This window comes from Danio rerio, chromosome 13, assembly GCF_049306965.1.
Source record: "Danio rerio strain Tuebingen ecotype United States chromosome 13, GRCz12tu, whole genome shotgun sequence".
NCBI classification, from domain to species: Eukaryota; Metazoa; Chordata; class Actinopteri; order Cypriniformes; family Danionidae; genus Danio; species Danio rerio.
In genome coordinates, this window is record NC_133188.1 from 45,371,224 (window position 1) to 45,391,995 (window position 20,772).

The 20,772-nt window shown below is 35.8% G+C and overlaps 1 protein-coding gene and 1 long non-coding RNA gene across 6 annotated transcripts in view; one reads left to right on the plus strand and one right to left on the minus strand.

Moving 5' to 3' along the window:
• pcdh15a (protocadherin-related 15a) overlaps nucleotides 1-20,772 on the minus strand; it is a 759,862-nt gene that overhangs the window by 724,715 nt on the left and 14,375 nt on the right. The window lies entirely within an intron of this gene.
• LOC141377056 (uncharacterized) lies at nucleotides 464-20,512 on the plus strand. Its single transcript, XR_012388911.1, has 2 exons — nucleotides 464-755; nucleotides 16,437-20,512. It is a non-coding gene; the product is annotated as an uncharacterized lncRNA (long non-coding RNA).

Sequence of the window (20,772 nt, forward strand, 5' to 3'; positions counted from 1 at the left end):
TCTAGCCTCATGCTGGCCTAAGAGTGCACCTTGCTGGGTGACTGCAGTTCTGACCGTGTCTGAACCCGCTGCGTCCATTCTCTGGTCAGATCGTACTGTCAGGAATGGGACTGGAAGGACACAAATGCAGGTTCAAATTAAAGATTTTAATGAACAGCAAAGACTGTAGTCAGGGCCACAAAATAACAGCCAAAAAAAATAACACAAAAATCCAAAAAGATCAAATAAATAGTCTTTAGGACCTCCTCCGTTACCGGGTTTGAAAAGAGAAAAATAAAAATTTCCGAGGGTCAAAAACAGAGTCTCTCGGCCAGTGGCGCGCTGCACACAAGGAGAAAAAACAACAAAAAGGCCGGGGTTAAGACAGCAAAAATATAATGAGAAAAGAATGTCCTTACAAACTCCTCCGGTAGAGGGCGCACTATGGCCCGGCTGTTTTAGATGTGACCGACGAGAGCGAGCGAGGGAGAGGGGAAGTCGGACGGCAGGTGATGTCGGAGAACTCAGTGCGGAGGGGATGACGGTGCCTGAGAACAGAGGGATATGAGCCAAAATGGAACACACACAAGAAGGACAGAGCGCTAGAAGTAAGATGACGGCCAGGCGAGACACAACTGGAAGGGATAACACCAACCAACACGACAAGACTGGAGAGACAACTCGGAAGACTGTTACACGGACTGACACACAACGATCTGACACAGGATGACACACGAGAGGGAACTAAATAGGGGAAGGAGCATAACTGAATCCAGGTGAGATTAATTAAATCATGATAATAGTAAAATAAGGTAACAAGGGGGAGGGAGGAATATTACGTTGAGCACAAGGTGACAGACCAAAACAAAACATCCACGCGTGCTAATGACATGACAACATAAACAAAGGCGGCGTGATCAAACCAGGGGTGTGACACAAGTAGCAGTGTAATAAGTGATAATGTACATCCAGTCACTCGTTTTCATGATCTAAAACATCAAAATACAGTAAATGGCTGGCTAAATTGTGCTGTTTCATATTTACACAAATAATTGCGCTATACGCTGAATGACAACAGTGATCATTACACCTATGCATTTTAACTTTTTATTTTTGCAAATGTTATCTGAAACTTTAAAGTGGGCACTTGCATTTATTATGCTTGATTTGTGCCATTTTAATTTCCTGAAAAAAAGAGAGAGCAGAACATGATCTGTTATATCTCGCTCCATCTACACCAACATGCTACACACCAATGCATGAAATATGCATTTATATTGATTTTACACCCACTCTGAATGAATTAACCTATAAGTTTACACAGATCCATAATCTCAAAATGCACACACATGCCAGGAAAGAGAATAACATCAAATGTTACTGGGTAAAACCTCCATAAATAGTAACGTTCAACTGTCTGTTCACTCATGATGAAACATTCTGACTGAAGAGTCCACATGTGCTGCAGGTCATTCTCTTCATACTGGGCTTTATGATCAGACATTACAACATCACAGTGGATATATCTATGATTCACTATGGATCAAATGAAAGATTTAAAGCAGAGGCGTAAATGGTTTGCCTTCAGGACAATATATGGATCATTTAAAGGGTTGGTAAAAATCCCAACTATTCAGACCTCAATGTTATTCTGTATGCAAGCATCAATCAAAAGTTAGATTTTTTATTTTCTTTGAAAAACAAGAAGCTTTTATTCAGCAGGGATTCATTCAGTTAATGAAAATCAGACAGTAAAAACACTGTTATAACGCTGTTATAATGATACAGCCTAGGATTTCGAATTTCAATGCTGTTCTTTTGACGTTTACTATGCGTTAAAGAATGCAAAGATTAAAAAATATATTGTAGTTTCCACAAAAATACAAGTGTTCAGCAGAGCTAACAGTAAGAATCAATTCAAAATTTTAAAATGACTTCATGATGATATTATATGACCAGATCCAGTAAAATGAGTCACAGTGACCCAAATTCCAAAACCGAGACATTGGTATCAATGGAAAGAGACTCTACACTTTAAAATGACATCCTATTCAAATTCATACCTTGAATGGTTTTGAAGATATGCCCATTTGAATTATGGTTATCTGCCCTCTGTCAATTGGTAACCTAAGAAAATCGGGAGAAATTGTTTTTCCCCATTGATATCCTGCAAAATCCAGTGCATTTAAAGACATAAACTATTCATTTAACAGCTTATGAAAATACTACATATATACATTATATATATATATATATATATATATACATTATATATATATATATATATATATATATATATATATATATATATATATATAAATATATACACACATATGAGTTTCCAATATATATAAAAAGATTTCCAACACATTTCTAAACATAAGTTGTAATAACTCATCTCTTATAACTGATTTATTTTATCTTTGCATGATGAAATAAATAATATTTGACTAGATATTTTCCAAGACACTTCTATACAGCTTAAAGTGACATTTAAAGGCTTAACTAGGTTAATTAGGTTAACTAGGCTGGTTAGGGTAATTAAGTTACTGTATAATGATGGTTTGTTCTGTAGATTATTGAAAAAATAAAATAAATAAATAATAAAATAAATAATAATCTGTAGATTATGGCCAAAATAAAATAAATAAGTCTTTCTCCAGAAGAAAAAAATATTATCAGACATACTGTAAAATTTCCTTGCTCTGTTAGACATCATTTGGGAAATATAAAAAAATAATAATAATAAAATCAAAGGGGGGCTAATAATTCTGACTTTAAATATATATATAAATATATATAAATCAGTTGAGCAAAAATAAATAAATATCCCACATGGAAATGAATAGCACAAAAATATTTAGCATTATTAAAACTCAAGCTGTTATAGTGGTCTAAATTCATCCAAGTGTATTTGTGCAATAGATTAGACCAAACCTGCATGAACAGGGTTTTTTAAACTCTTCAAACGTGAAACATTTTATGTTTTATTACATTAATTATTGTAGTTAATACAACTGATTATAATAGCCGAAACAGTGTCTTTCAGCTAGTAGAATCAGCTTTGCACGGTCATTGGCATAAATGGAAATGTACATGTCTCTTTCTCTAGCTAATACACAGCACACGTCCTTGCTTAGTGCAGTTTTAACAGCGTCTGTGACTAATACATTTAACTGAAATGCTTCTGCCTCTATAATATTACATTAGAGGTCAATAGCCATTGATCAGCTCACGCAGCCTCATTTATGGATCAGACATAAAGGAGAAATTAAATAAATGACCCGCAAAAAACAGAAACGCAGAGCAAACATAGACACGTAGCATATAATCGATCCTAAAATGCTTCTGAGGATATGATCTGGATGTCGTCTTCCATCTTAAGCTCTGCTGATATTTAAAAGATACCTTTTTAAGAAAATAAGCTTATTTTATAATACTCCCCCTAGAGTTGAACAGTGGAGTTTTACCAATAATGTCTAGCAGGAGACCTATTAGCTTAGCTTAGCTTAGCATATATCACTGAATTAGTTTAGACCATTAGCATCTCACTCAAAAAATTTAAAAAAGAGCTATGATATTTTTCCATCTCAAAGTTTGACTCTTTATCTTTTATCTTTATTTCTATAGCACTTTTACAATGTAGATTGTGTCAAAGCAGCCTAACATAGAAGATTACCCACATAGCAAAATTTCTCTGGCCAAGCTCTGGCCCACACAATCAGGTTTTGTTTGGCCCACATGCCGCAGTGAATTACGGTACATGACTGGACCAAATCTGGCTTCAAGACAAGGGCCAAACACAGACCATATCTGGGCCAAGTCTCAGCCAAGTTAATAATTCATAACTGGGCCTGAACTGGGCCAGATAGGTTGGTGTGTCACGATTGCAATGAAATTGATAAACCCATGGAGTGATGCGCTTTAGGCACACTATGGGCACGCTTTTTCTCAAAGTGACCTGATTGGTAGAATTTTTTTTCTTTACTCAAAAATGATTTCAGTGTATTTTAAATGTGGGTCAAGACTGGCCAAACTCACATGGCCCACTTATCAAATTTTTAAATCTGGGCCAAATACTACGTTTTTCATCTGGCCCAAATCTTGTGTGCCGCCTTAAAAACGGTGCCACCTCTGCCAAACCCGGGCCATGTTTGGCCCACATGCTGTATGCCAGTGCCGGATGAATGCCTGCTGTGCCAGCTTTTAGCCAAATCTGGGCCAGAATTCTTTGCTACTAGGGTATAGTAAATGTAAACTGTATCAGTCCAGTTTTCAGAGTTGAAGCTCAGTTTAGTTCAGTTCAGTGTGGTTAAATTTTCACTGATGAAATTGCAAACACTGAAGAGAAATCTATCGATGCACAGCTCCACAAGACCCAAACCAAACAAGCCAGTGGCAAGGAACAAACTTCACCAATTGACAAAAGATAAGGGAAAAAAAACCTTGAGAGAAACCAGGCTCAATTGGGCATGACCATTTCTCCTCTGGCCAAACTTACATTCAAGTTACATCAAGTTACATCATAACTAAGACTAACAAAAAATGAATAGTTGCCATTTTCTAGGCCAGAGTGGGCCATTTACATGGATACACCTTAATAAAATGGGAATTATTGGTGATATTAACGTCCTGTTTGTGGCACATTAGAATATGTGAGGGGCAAACTTTTCAAGATGGGCGGTGACCATGTGTGGTCATTTTGAAGTCAGCCATCTTGGATCCAACTTTAGTTTTTTTCAGTATGATGATGGTCACTTGACAAATCAAACCTATTGGACATTTCACACGAAAAACAATAGTGTGCTGTGTTTTACATAACTTTATTCTTTCATGAGTTATTTACAAGTTTCTGACCACTTATAAAGTGTGTTTAACGTGCTGCCCATTGTGTTGGATTGTCAATGCAACCCTCTTCTCCCACTCTTCACACACTGATAGCAACACCGCAGGAGAAATGCCAGCAAAGGCTTCCAGTATCCATAGTTTCAGGTGTTGCACATCTTGTATCTTATTGGGTAGGCTACATTGTCCGTAGTGTATGAGTGTGTGTGAATGTGTGTGTGGAAGTTTCCCAGAGATGGGTTGCGGCGGGAAGGGCATCCGCTGCGTAAAAGTGTGCTGGATAAGTTGGCGGTTCATTCCGCTGTGGCGACCCTGGATAAAAGGGACTAAGCCGACGAGAAAATTAATGAATGAATAAATGAATGAGTTCCAAGCGTATTGTACCGTCAACTTTTGTATAGTAATGCAAGTCATCATTTTAAACACCAAGCTTGCATCAAAAGGTAATTGTTTGCTTCCCGTTTCAAAAAAGAATGCAAAACAATTTATCATCACACATTAAATGCTTTGTAACAACTAAAAAAGTTAGTGGTTAATGAGGATCCTGATAAATAAATATATAAATAAATAAATTGAGCTGAAATCACACAATTCTAGAGATTTGTTTAGACAATGTAATTGTTTAATGTTCAACACACTTAAAATTGTAAAAAAAAAACAATTATTAATTAATTAACCTAATTCCTTTGTGTTGTGCCAACTCAAATAGATTGTGTGAAACCCAGCATTTCTTACTGTGCGAGTTAAATAACTGTTTGGAAAGAAATTATAATTTCAGATTGATTTGGATGATTCTGTAGGGAAATTCATAAAACAAACAATCTACAAGCATAAATAAATTCAATGTGAAAGTGATACAAGTTAAATAAATAGTGTCTTATTGTTTTCAGGGGTAGTCGAAATGTATTCAGGTATGCAGTAATTGAATAATAATAAAATGCAAAATAATACTGCATACTAGTCTTTGCTTTATAAATAATTAAAATAAATCTAAAAATTTTAAAAACTCAAAGTTACAAATTGTACAGTTGGTACAGTTGGTACAAATGGTACAATTTCTTAAGACCTAAACGCTTTTAAAACCCTCACACCGTCACAGGCCGCAAAAAAACACAGCAAAATGATCAATTATCATCCAGACTCAACATTGCGTATTCTCACGATGTGACTATAGCGAATAATCACATTGCGATATCGATGCTGAAACGATATATTGTGTAGCCCTAGTTTAAACTTACCACCCAAAATAATCGGAAATTAGAATCGGCCAAGACAATTGCAGTCGCTGTGTCTCTAATTTTCATGATATGCCCCCTTTAAGGCTATTGATCAAATCCAATTTGACTGAATGCGGCATGCAAAGCGAACACCCACATGCAAGTCAGCAGGTCAAATCAGTAAGAGACACGGTGTAAACACAGCTTTATTGGTTTTATTCCATCAGCTTTGCTTCATTACACCCTCCCATGCACTCGATAGCCCAGTATATGATTAAACCCTCTCGTCCATCAGAAAGCACATACTGAGAACCAATTCAGAGTCCCGCCCGCTCAGAGTGAGCTCTAACAATCAGAATATTTACAGCTGTAGCCCTATATTACCCACAGCACGAAACTGTTGCTGATTTAGAGGAAACTATGAATATTCATCATGCGCTAGTAATCACTGGCCATGTAAAGAAGCACATCGTTTTTTATTATATAAAACACAGTGACCTGCATAGTCCAAACAAATTAAGTGTAAAGTAACTTTAGAAAATACTTTAAAAAGAGGAATAATGAAAAAATAAATAAATAAATTAGGGCTGCACAATATATCGTTTGAGCATCGATATCGCAAATGTGCAAGTCACTTGGCAGCACGTGCAATGTAGAGTCAAGATTATAGTTGAACAAGTACCACAGTTCAGAAAGCACGAGAATTTTGGTGTTATTTCAATTACACCATAATAAAGTGAACGTTCATAATAATAATAATAATAATTCCTTACATTTATATAGCGCTTTTCTGGCCACTCAAAGCACTTTACACAATGGGGGGGAATCTCCTCATCCACCACCAGTGTGCAGCATCCGCCTGGAGCAGCCATGTTGTGCCAGACCGCACACCCCACACCAGCTGATTGGTGGAGAGGAGACAGAGTGATGAAGCCAATTATGATATGGGGAGGGTTAAGAGGCCATGATGGACAGAGGCCAGTGGGCAGATTTGGCCGGGAAGGCGGAGTTAAACCCCTTCTCTTTTTTGAAGGACATCGTGGGATTTTTAAGTCTGGACCTCGGTTTAACGCCTCATCCGAAAGACGGCGCTCACTGAGCAGTATAGCGTGCCCCCTCAACATATACCGGGGCATTAGGACCCACACAGACCTAGGTTGAGCGCCCCCAGCTGGCCTTACTAACACCACTTCCAGCAGCAAACTAGCTTTCCCATGTGGTCTCCCATCCAGGTACTGACCATGTGCAGCCCTGCTTAGCTTCAGAGGGCGACCATATGAGATTTTCAGAGAGCTAGCTGCTGGCTTTTTTTCATAGAGCTGGGCAATAAATTTGGTATCGGTATTTATTGACCAAACAGCATTGTCAAATCAATTTAAAAAAAGTTAGGTATGAAGCACTAAGTTTTATTAAAATGTGACTGCTGAGCACACGCCTTGGAAGCAGTGCCAAAAAGCTTAGGGTGTAAGTTTGTCATTTCCAATGAAGGTGCGCGACTGGCACGGCACGCGTATGGGAGCAACTGCAAACATCTCAACTTTTCCGAATCCCACGAACGCACCGCGATTAATGTAAGTAGAACCAACCAATCTACTTTACACTTTGTATGGAATCTGCACATTTTAGTAATAACGGCAGACTAATTACCTCAGACAAACACAGCGCTTCCAAACACTGCAGCTTTTATTTTCCTCCATAAACTTGCATCAGAGAGCTCTGAGGAAACGGTGGATGTTTGCCTAGTAATGGAGACACCAGGGGTGCGCGAGCGCAAATGGTCAAGCAATCCATACACACGCTTGTCACTTTAGGTCTGAATAATAACACATGTGAAAATGAGTGTGGTGGCTAGCAGCAGTGGAGAGATTTTAAATAAAAAAAGAATGTAAGGATGTCGCCTGAGTGGCTTTTTGGTTTCTTTTCTTGTGCATCCCAGCCACTAGCACCACACATGAAAAACTTTTAGCATAGGGGTAATGTAGTCACTCAACTTCGCAATTTGTAATGTTGCAATAAGTCTCTAAATAATGATCGTTGGTTACTTTACTTAAAAGCTCAGATTTGATTTTCATAATTAGCTTTGTACGGAGTTTGAAGTTTACTGTATTATTATTATTACCCCTTAAAGCTTTTGCTTTGATTGTTCAGCATTTGCACTTTACCACTGCACAGACTTTGTAACATTTCATATATCAAGTATACTTGATAACACTTATGTTAATTTTATTATAAAGAGATAACTGTTTTTGTTGAAATATTTTTGTTTTTGACTTAGTACTATTTGACTTAGGGTTTTATTTAACCACTTTATTTTAATTTGCCTTAGTAATGTTGGCAAATTAAAATAAAGTGGTTAAATAAAACCCTAATATTCCTAAATGGATTGTTAAAAATATTTAATAATTATCGATATCGATATGAAACATGATATCATAATAATATTTTTTGCATTATCACATAGCCCTCGTTAATCAGTTGCTTTGGTTTTTAAAGCCTTCAGTAAACATTTAAAGCAAGAATTAAGGAAATATTACATTTGTAACTTTATTATTATTTACACAATGAAGAATATGCAGCAATATTGAAGATTTGATTCTTTTATTTCTGTACCTGTATACCATTAAGACTCCTTCATTTTGTATATTTTCTCTGATTTATTTATCTATTCTTGTCATTTGTTTATTATATTTTATGCACTTGCCTACAAAGTCCTCCCAATTAATCTCAAATTATTCATTTAGTTATCTTGTGGCACAAATTTAATACAATAAATAAATAAATAAATAAAATAGCAATATAAATTGCAGAACATTTAAATATCGCAATGTACTTTTCTTCCAATATCTTGCAACCCTAAAATAAATAATAATATATGTTACATATGCTACATTTTATTTTCTATAATTTAATTTAAATGTATTAATTGAATATATCTTGTTATAAAAACTAATTAATACAACTAATAACAAAATATTTGTTTTAGTAGTTATAATATCAATGTTTTTTGAAATAATAATTTTATATTTTTTTATAATATATTAGTATTTTAAAATGCATAAATAAGGCTTAATAGGCTTTATATCCAATTATTAGTATTACTATTATTAATTTATGGTTGCAGAAATAGTGTCATCAGCATTGGCTTAATTGGATTATTAGTTTTACTTTAGTAAATCATACATTAATTAACAATGATCTGCCTCCTGTACAACCTTTATTTATATTTATGTGGTTAAAACACAAATCAATAACAGCGCACAATAAACAATCATCTTTCATAACTTTTATATCTGTGAAAGACTCTACCTCATACAATAACATAGGTACAAATCAATATATATAGTCTGTTTTCTTAGATAACACAGACTGTATCTCTGTGCCACAAACTGGGTTAATTTTGTCATCTTTTATGAGTACACCAGCACACAGACGTCCTCAAAGCGAACACACATTATTGACTAAAAGAAGCCTGGGAGTCACGTATGTTCAGGTTTCCTGCTGTTCAGAGTCGAACTCAAAGACTGTAGACTGATAAAACAGATCTGAAGGCTGACCGTGCTTTAAAATACGCTTAAAAACAGCATGTGGTGATGAGGAATCAAGCTCAAGTCCGAGCCAGTAAATTAAAAAAAATGCTACTGCTTCAGTGTGGATGGGGGGAAAACGTAGACATCTGATAATTTAGGTGTGGCTGCAAACATTCGCCTGATTGGGGCTTTCCCCTAATCTTAAGTAGCCTACACAAAATTCAGTCCTGCATCCTTTCCTTTAATGGAAAACAATCTTCGGAGGACACGTCGGGCTACGTCGTTTCCCTTTCTTTGTGAAAAAATGTAGACATGATATAAGCAACTGCCTATTTTAATTTTGATATTAACATAACAGACACCAAAAATTTGAGGTGTCGTGTAGCTGCATATTTATATGACCGTCATCTTCGCTATATGCATAACAAAATGGAGCCTATAACATAACAGTCTCCTTTCATTCCCATTGAAAATACGAATCTTAACCTCTCTTTTGCTGAATATCAGTTTTAATGTAACGTAATGTGTATTTGTATAGGGCATTTATTGTGTTTGGCCATACACCCAAAGCGCTTCACAATCATAAGGGGGGTCTTTTCACACCCCCACCAGTGTGCATCCACTTGGATGATGGTAATAATGGCCATTATAAAAGTATAACATACAATAAGTTTAAAATAAATGCAAGCAATTAGTGAAATGTGCAGAATCAGTGTATGCGGTTACATTAATTAATAGACTTTGCACTCAGCCGTACATTACCTGATAACGTAATATAATCCAAAGTCGGGGAATATGTCATTAGATATATACACAACTAGATGAATTAAATATCATGTTTACAAATATAGTGAGATTACATCCAGTGGTAGATCCTTGATGAACAGTCCGACGTGCTCAGCTCTCATTTGGGTAGATGACTACCTGGAGCTCAGATGTCCATGCGCTGCATCGCATGCCAGAGTGTGTGTGGTCACGTGATGTGCATTTCCAGCGGTGTAGTGTGAATGAATAGTTTTTTAGAAAAGCTGGGTGAAAAGCCAGTGTGTACGTGGATCGTTTTCGTTCTAAAACGCCGTTTTAAAACTAAATATTATTAGTATTAGTGTAAACGGGGCCTTAAACTGATGTAAAAGCACACGTCTGGTCTGAGAATCCTCAATCTGTAGCAATTGATGATTGGCTCCTGTACTAGTAGGAGGTGCATCATTCGGCATTTTCACCTTTACACTTTCCCCCATTTAAAACTACGCAAGTGACATGTCTTCTGTATTCTATAGTCTTTGCTTAAACTGACCAGCATCACACACTCTAACCAAATGAATAAACACGCTTAACTGACACTTTCATCAGAATCTCCAAACTGCCCTTAAATCTCCAAAACCCATAAAGCCCTCAGATGATTGTATCTGTTCCAGCAGCTCAGGTTACTCAGCGTTAAGTGTGACACCCTGAGGCCTGACAATTTTATGCTTAAGTTTATTGGCTGCAGTAAAAGACAAGCGAAAGCCTCCTGCCCTTGTCATCTTTGGCGGAGGATCTGTCCCTTCAGTGTAAATGTCGGTGTAACTCACAACCTTGTTCGCATTCAGTGCCATCATGACACCAACGTTCTGAGTCACTCACTAAATTTGAGTCTACGGGGTTGGGAGACATTTTGACATAAATTGTAGTATGTCCAAAGCGTGTTCAACAGCTGCAGTTCACATTCTCTCTCTTTCATAAACGCAGTCCTTCAATAATAGATCTGTGAGGAAAGCCAGAAGAGCGGCTGAATTCACACTGTAATTTGCCCACAAATACACTCTTGAACAGACTTAAAGACAGGGGCAGTTGAAACAGGAGCAATTACTGTAGTCTGACCCGATGCTACAGAAGTGTCCAAGGAAATGGATTAAAAAAAAAGAAAAATGTATATACTTTTTTTTTCTGCCAGTACTTCAATTTTAAGTTATGTATCGATCAGCAAAATGTTGATTAAAAAAATGTAATTTACATCTATTTCTTTTGATAATAATCTGAAAAACAGGCAACAATTCTTTCATTCATTTTCCTACAGCTTAGTCTTTATTTCAGAGGTCACCACAGCAGAATGAACCACCAACTATTCCCACATTTGTTTTACACAGTGGATGTCTTTCCAGCTGCAACCCAGTACTGGGAAACACCTATACACTCTCGCATTCACATACAGCTCATTTAGTTTTTCAATTCTATAGTGCTTGTTTTTGGATTAGGGCTGAGCACTTAATAGAAAATTCAGTTTTGATTTTGATTTTGGCTTTTAGCAATTATGAAAAAAACATTAATCGAGATAAAACAATTATCACATCATATGCAAAGCTCATATTTTTTCATGTTTCATGTGAAAACGACTAAAAGCATGTGCTGTAACGAAATTTTTGCAGCACGGGATGCACATTATTCATTGATGTACATTCGAATCATTCATTATTTATTTATTTTTTTGGAACTGTGTTTTTATAAACATAGTATACAAATAACATTTACTTAGAATGTTTACAATCACAAAAAAAGGAAAAAATTAGAAAGAAAATAATAATAGATATAAATTATTATAATAGATAAATAATAGTGACAGCTTAAAGAAAAATAAATAAATAAATAAAAAATAATAATAGATAAACATAGAAAAGAAGGTGGGGGGATAAACAAATAAATAAATAAATACAATCCAATATAAATGTAATAACCATGACAAAGACAAAGCCCCTGACAGTCTTTCAAAGATTAAGTATGTTTAGATTAATGCCCAGGTCTGTTGAAAAAAGTCTGATTTCAGCTGCAGTCATTTTCCCAAATATGTATATATGTATATATGTATATATATATATATATATATATATATATATATATATATATATATATATATATATATATATATATATATATATATATATATATATATATATATATATGTATATATATATATATATATATATATGTATATATATATATATATATATATATATATATATATATATATGTATATATATATATATATATATATATATATATATATATATATATATATATATATATATATATATATATATGTATATATATATATATATATATATATATATATATATATATATATATATGTATATATATATATATATGTATATATATATATATATATATATATATATATATATATATATATATATATATATATATATATATATGTATGTATATATATATATATATATATATATATATATATATATATATATATATATATGTATATATATATATATATATATATATATATATATATATATATATATATATATATATATATATATATATATATATATATATATATGTGTGTGTGTGTGTATGTTTTAACCTATGTGTCCATTCTGTTAAAGTGTTCACTGTAACTACTTTCCTAGCTGTTAATAATATGTGTAGTGCAAATATGTGAGACTTACTGAACTGATCGGGGTCGGAAGCCATCGAGCAGAAAAAAAAATACTGGGTGCATTGGTATGTCATTTCCTAAAACTTTTCTAATCTCCGTTAACCTCCTGCCTTTACAGTAATCATTCATATTTTTAAAAGTGCGAAAAGAGCACATGCTGTTGTGTTGTGCTAGGAATTACTGTGAAAAATTCCTCTGTTAAACATCATTTGGGAAATATTTATAATATCTAAAAAAAATTCACAGAAGGGCAAATAATTTTGACTTCAACTGATAATCGTTTTGAATAATCGTGATTACAATTATGACCAAAATAATCATGATTATGATTTTTTCTATAATCAAGCTGCCCTACTTTGGACTGTGGGGGAAACCACAGCACCTGGAGGAAACCCACACAAACATGCAAACTCCACACAGAAAAGCCAACTGGCCAAGTCCTAAATCTATAGCCAAGAGCCCATCACACCTGCTTTTGAACAATACTAACATTGTAGTTGTAGTAGTGTTTGTAAAAGTGGAAAATAATTGGAGACTTATTTGGTTAATTAGCATAACCTTAATTTCCATGATGAGCCCCATAGACTTCCATTGATATGTATGCAAATACGGCAGACTAGAGTTGCAAGCTCATGCAGCAAGTTTCGAAGTTCACTCCATAGCAAAGTTGAAGTTTGATGAACTCTGACCTGCGAAATCGCATCACTTGACTGCTTGAGACCAATCGAAGATCAAAACACGACCTCTCTGTACAGAAATTTAAAATATGGACCAATCGCTCTCTTTTTCATGTCTAATCGTGTTGTAAACCCGCCCCTTTTCGTGGCGCCCTACGATAGAATTTCGCATGCTTGAACTCTAGTGTGACCGCTGCATTAATCTGACAAACAACATGCTGAAATATTGATTGAAAAGGTTTATTTATAGGCGTATTGTACGTTACCACTTTCCAAAGGCTCCAATAGCTAACTATTTTAGTTAATTTAGCTTATTTTCACGTTTATTCAAATCAACAAACTTTACAATATACAGAATAAAAAGATGAAAAAACTGCCATTACAGAACTTTTAATAGACTTTCTCCTAAATCTACAGCAACTGCAATTAATTAAGCCTGAGAAATAAGTAATAAGAAATGTATATTGCAAGCTAAATTGAGATTAGTCTCTGAATCCTGTCAGTCATGACAACAGATTTTCCCTAAAACCTCAAATGTATCACTACGAAACAACACGCGCAACAAATATTTTGCTGCATTAAAAATACAAAACGTTCATTCATTCATTCATTTTTGACTGACTCCCTTATTTATCAGGAGTTGCCACAGCGGAATGAACCGCCAATTATTCTAGCATATGTTTTATGCTGCAGATATCCTTCCGGCTGCAACCCAGTACTGTAAAACACCTATACATACTCACATTCACACACACACACACACAACGGTCAATTTTGTTTACACAATTCACCTATAGTGCATGTCTTCGGACTGTGGGGGAAACTGGAGCACCCGAAGGACAACCAACCCATACACAGGTAGAACATGCAAACTCCACACCAAAATGCCAACATGCCCAACCGGGACTCAGACCAGCAAGCTTCTTGCTAGTACTAACCACTGAGCCATCATGCCACCCTTAATGTTAATGTTTTGAAAGAAGCAGCAGCTAAACATGTAACATAAAATAAGCATAAATGGACATAAGCATATAATAAGAAACAAAATCCATCACATTATGATAACCCTAACAATTGACTGATAATCCTGTTTAGTGTTGGTGCTCTGCTCATTTTAACATGATTCCCTGTAATACTAATCAATATAAAATGGTGCTGCCACGTATCACATCATTGACATCTATATGCCATTGATTCTTTTGGAAAACGTAGACCCAGTCGCCACAAAGGAATGACTGATAATAGGTGTTAAGGTGTCGTGAGCTCATGGATGCATCCTGAATGTCACTGCACATCTGAGGCTCTCATTAGTCATGAAGCTTCTAACTCACATGCCTTACAGGCTTTTTAAGTCAATACACCATGAACACAAGCGGGGCAGATATGCTTAAAAACAATATTCCAATTAGTCATTTTCTGATTTCACCAAAAGTTACATCCTCAACAAGCACTTTTTAAAAGTTTAATAAATCTAGAATAGTCAGCAAATAGACATAAATAATAATAATAATAATAATAATGCATTTTATTTAAAAGGCGCCTTTCTTGACACTCAAGTTCACCCTACACCAAGGGTGTCAAACTCAATTCCTGGAGGGCCGAAGCTCTGCACAGTTTAGTTCCAACCCTGCTCCAACACACTTACCTGTAGGTTTCAAACAAGCCTAAATTAGTTTGATCAGGTGTGTTTAATTAGGGTTGGAACTAAACTGTGCAGAGCTGCGGCCCATTTGGAACTGAGTTTGACACCTGTGCCCTGCACAAAGAGCATAGAATCACCAAGAGGCAACACTCTAGTGCAATTTGTGAAACAGCCACTAGATGGTGCGGCGGTCATATTGGAATGAAAATTCCAATAGAACAACAGCATATTATAAGTCTGTAAAATAAACTATTAAAGGTGCTGATGATTGCAATAATAAGTGTTGTATTGTCGTCTTTCAGGTTGTATCTCAGCTTTAATGCACTTTTAAAATAAATGAATGAAAAACAGCAGCTGCTTGCCATCACAATAGCTATAAAATCCAATGGACAGCCGATCGCTTTCACTCCAAAATAGAGGAATCCGGTGGCTGTTGCTGGGTGCTGCTGTTGCAATGGAACTATTGAGTGTCGCTTCTTGGTCATTCTAAGCTCTTTGTCGTACAGGACAGCTAGAAAAATTAGTTCAAATAAAAACACAATAAAAGTCAATAGAATGAATACAATACAACTTTTTTAAAAAGCAGCCGGGTTGAAGAGAATAAGCTGTTCTAAACAGATGTGTTTCGAGTTTGGATTTAAAATGTGAAAGAGAGTCTGAATTAAGGAGAAATTCACGAGAGCTAAAAATACTGAGTTCAACTGTATATATCTATGATTCTTAACTGGTGGGCCTCCGCGATCCTGCTGGTGGGCCGCGAGATTATTTAAACCCTCATTATTATAATTTAATTTTTGGATTTCATTAATAATATGCTGTATAAAAATGATCAAAGTAATGCACTCTCCTGCTCTCTGATTGATTACTTCAAACTCTGCGCAAAAACAGCCTTATGATCATGTCTGCAACTACACGTAAACTAATACATTGCTCGTACAAAATCACCTAAAGAGTCGACTTTTTTTTAAGTCTTAACTTGTTCCAAATGAACTCCACAGTTCAATCAACCATCAAAACAGCAGTTCTTTATCATATTATTTGCATTTATGTGCATTCTGCTGCATTTAGATTTCTTGCTCTCATCTTCTTCTTCCTCTAAAGATGAATATTTCAGCAGCTGCTGCCAGTGAGGGCCAGAGAAGCGCCACTCCTCCAGCCCTGTCAGTGAGATCTTCTGAAGAGGAAAAGTTTGTTCTACTTTTAGTGGATCCAAGACGAGGCACGTCAGAACCTTTCACATGCATTAAATCCTACAAGCCCAAATCTTCGTGACAGATCACTCATCAGATACTGGCGGACCAGCTGTCTCTCTCAATCCCATCTCACATCTCTCCTCTCCCTTACTCCAATCCATTTCCCATTTAAAGTGTCCTGGAATCTTCCCGCAAATGTCAATTAATAGACAAATAGATTTCCTCTCCTCTGCTGTACTCCTGCAGTCACGGTGAATGAATCTGACCTTTTCATCCTCTCCAAGGCGATATTGTTTGAAATGCTTATTTTATGTTATTTTGGAGGGCTGTTTAACAGCGTGTGTGGCTTCAAGCTGTCCTTTCAGAACAAAACCTATAAAAACCTCAATCAGGCCCCGCAGTACAAAATTAACACTTGTCAAGTGTCAAATGTGAGTCAGAATTGGTTTTGGCAAGCACACAAAGCTAAATGAATCGCCAGTGGCTGATAACTCCATCAGCGACTGAAACAATGCATGGTTTCTATTCAATTATAAGAACAATACTATTGAAATAACGAATATAATATTAAAAGGACATAAATTCTTTAAATGGAATAGTTTTTCTTTTAAATGTAGTTACCCTAAACACTGCCTGACAAAATTCTTGTCGCCTATCCAAGTTTTAAGAACAACAAATAATAACTTGACTTTGAGTTGATCATTTGGTATCAGAGATGGCTTTTATCACAGGTGTCAAACTCCGTTCCAAAAGGGCCGCAGCTCTGCACAGTTTAGTTCCAACCCTAATTAAACACACCTGATCAAACTAACCTACAGGTAAATGTGTTGGAGCAGGGTTAGAACTAAATTGTGCAGGGCTTCGGCCCTCCAGGGATTGAGTTTGACACCCCTGGCTTTTATGAAAGGCAAAGGCCTCTAGACTATACTAATTTTTCAACAATAAAATATGATCAAGCCTTGATTTTTAATTATTTAATTATGATAGAAAGCTCTAACTTTGCTTAGACAAAAGTCTTGTCACTTAGCATAAATAATGTACAGTATAGAATATAAAGTGGTGCAGTTGAAAAAGAATGAATATGGTGTGTGACTCCCATGAGCTTAAACGACTGCATCCATACATCTCTGCAATGACTCAAATAACTTGATAATAAAGTCATCTGGAATAGCAAAGAAGGAGTTCTTGCAGGACTCCCAGAGTTCATCAAGTTTCTTTAGATTCATCTTCAATGCCTCCTCATTCATCTTACCCCAGACATACTCAATAATGTTCATGTCTGGTGACTGGGCTGGTGAATCCTGGAGCACCTTGACCTTCTTTGCTTTCAGGAACTTTCATATGGAGGCTGAAGTATTAGAAGGAGCGCGATCCTGCTGAAGAATTTGCCCTCTCCTGTGGTTTTTATGTAATGGGCAGCACTGTTAATGTTGCCATCCACTCTGCAGATCTCTCGGGTACTGAATCTAACTCCAAACCATGACTTTTCCTTTACCAAACTTGACTGATTTCTATAAGAATCTTGGGGTCATGTGGGTTCCAATAGGTCTTCTGCAGTATTAATGATGATTGGGATGCAGTTCAACAGATAATTTATCGGATTCATCTACCTTCTGCCACTTTTCCAAATGATCAACTAGAAGTTATTATTTGTTGCTCTTACAACTGGCATTGACAACAAGACTTTTGTAAGGTAGTGTAATTTACTCACCCTCAAGCCAGTGTATATGACTTTGTTTCTGTATGCACAGTCAAAGTAGCTTTATATTTTTCCCAGCTCTCCTACGCTGTGTGATGGTGTTGGATAGTGGCTTTTATTTTGAAGCTTCCAAAAACACATAAATCCATCGTCCAACTAACCCATACAACGACAGTGATTTAACACGTCTTATGATGCAGATCGATGTGTATTTGTATATTTCCAGCCTGATCTCATGAGGAAATGTAAGTATTTTATGTTTTGTCAGTTTAGTAGCTAATATGTACAAATTTGTACGAGTTCAGTTGTAATGAGGCGTGGCACCCAACCCCAGCCCTAACCCCAACCGTCATTGGGTCATGAGCAAATCGTACTAAATTGTACAAATTAGATCGTACGAATTCATACGAATTAGCCACTAAATCAAAAAGTTGTGAATTGTCGTGAGAGATTGTGTTGATATTTCACATTTTTAAATGATAAACTCCAATCACTGACATCCAGCAGCAGCTAAATGCACATTATGTGTGACTGAACGGAAGCTCTGGGAATCTTGCGGGAAACACTTACCGCACAGTTTGTTTACCTCAGAAAATGACAACGAACAATAAAACATGTTGTCTTGGCATTAGTGTATAACTTTATAGCGTATATTACTCTAACAATGCTGTATACATGTGTCTATTTGGTCTTGTGTCATATGTTGTAAATGAAATCACACACAACATACATTTTGCCATCACCGGATGTCATTGATTAAAGTATTTTTAATTGTAATCATAATTTTTATAGGCATTTTTTTTAACATTTAGGACGGGAGAAACTGTATAGGGCAGTAGAGTTAAGACAGGAAAGTGTAGGGAGCAAATAGAGAACAACAAAGCAAAGGAACTTCAGCTGGAAATCGAACTCTGGTCACCGCAAGCATCCCAGTGCTACATATCTGCGCTCTTAACCACCAGTTTTTGTAACAAAAACACATTTATCTGCTTCACAAGAGATGCTTTAACCCCATGGTGGCATATGGGTTAGTTTGTCGATGTATTTAAAAGGAAGGATTGAAAGCTTCAAAATGAAAACCACTATCCAACACATTATACAGCATGGAAGAGCCAGGATACAATTTAAAGAGAAACTATTATGCTCCTTTTGACAAGTCATAAAATAATGTCCTTAGAGTGTATGAATGTTTTGCTCAAAATAAACCACAAATGATGTTTTAGAACTCTTTAAATCTGCCAATTTACGCTTTAAATCTGCCATTTTGGTGACTGTCACTTTAAATTCAAATTAAATTCAGAAGAGTGCAGAGCTACAAATGTCTATGTGTCAGCATAGTGGGACTTTAAAAAAAAACAACAACGTCCTATGCTAATGAGGAAGAGATGGTAACTAATGGGCAGGGCTTCCCCCTCTGATGACACGTACAAAAGGAGAATGTCAATCAAAGTGTTTATGAAGTGTGATTATAAAATGAATACATTTTTCCATTAGAGGCTGGATATTTTCAGACACTGTTGCAATACAAACATGTTAAAACCTCTTACAAAAGTGATTTTTGCATAATAGGTCCCCTTTAAAACTACTCTGACTGTCATATACACAGAGAATGGCTTGAAAGTAGGTTGATTATGTGGTCAAATCACAATAGATCAATGCTTTTGAGACAAACGCCAAGTCATGACAAAACTGATTTGCTCAGTGACACCAAAATTGCTTTCACACAACTCATTTAAGCATACTTTAATATTTATATAATATTGCTTCATATTCAAGGACAAAAAACGGTAGTAACAAGTTGACATTGCCTTTGTGCAGTGGAGAGACTCAGGTTTTCAGGTTTGATAAATTGTTTGGGCATGGCATTAATAATTAGATTTTTTTTTTTCCCTTAAATGAAATATTAATAGAGAACGTTCAGGAAATAACCCCATGTGTGTGCCCCTCTTGAGCCTGGAGCATGTGTTGCTGCTCTTTAATTCAGTCTTCATGCTCTTGGTCTGTTCAGTGATAAGAGCTGCTTTAAAAACCTCTCACATGCTCACATATTCCAGCATCACGTCTGACTCTCACCTAAACAAACTGCTCCGTAGAAATGAGTGAATGAACTTCAAAGTGAATCCACTGATCTAAAACATTCAGAAAAAACATTGAGATTATATGATCATTAGAGGACTCTTATTCTTTAACCCATTTGCATCACTGCTATTGATAAACAGATACTAAAACCCACTAACCCCTACAACAAGTTGTCCATATATTAATAAAGGATGCATTGAATCGTTCATTCTGACTCAGGTGATGCATTTAACAACAACGCAGCACATGCATTGCATTTTATCCGTCTATGCTTTAGAACTGGGTCATACACTGAACTCGAGTGTGTAGTTTACATGTATTTGTTTGAATGAAAATCGTTTTTCACCCTAACACATGATGTTCTCCTCTGGGCTCCTGTCAGGCCTGGATTGGCTAATCAGGAGGACCAGGAGAATTCCCGGTGGGCAGGTCCACTTTTTGGCCACAAGGGCCAGTGTCTCACTTT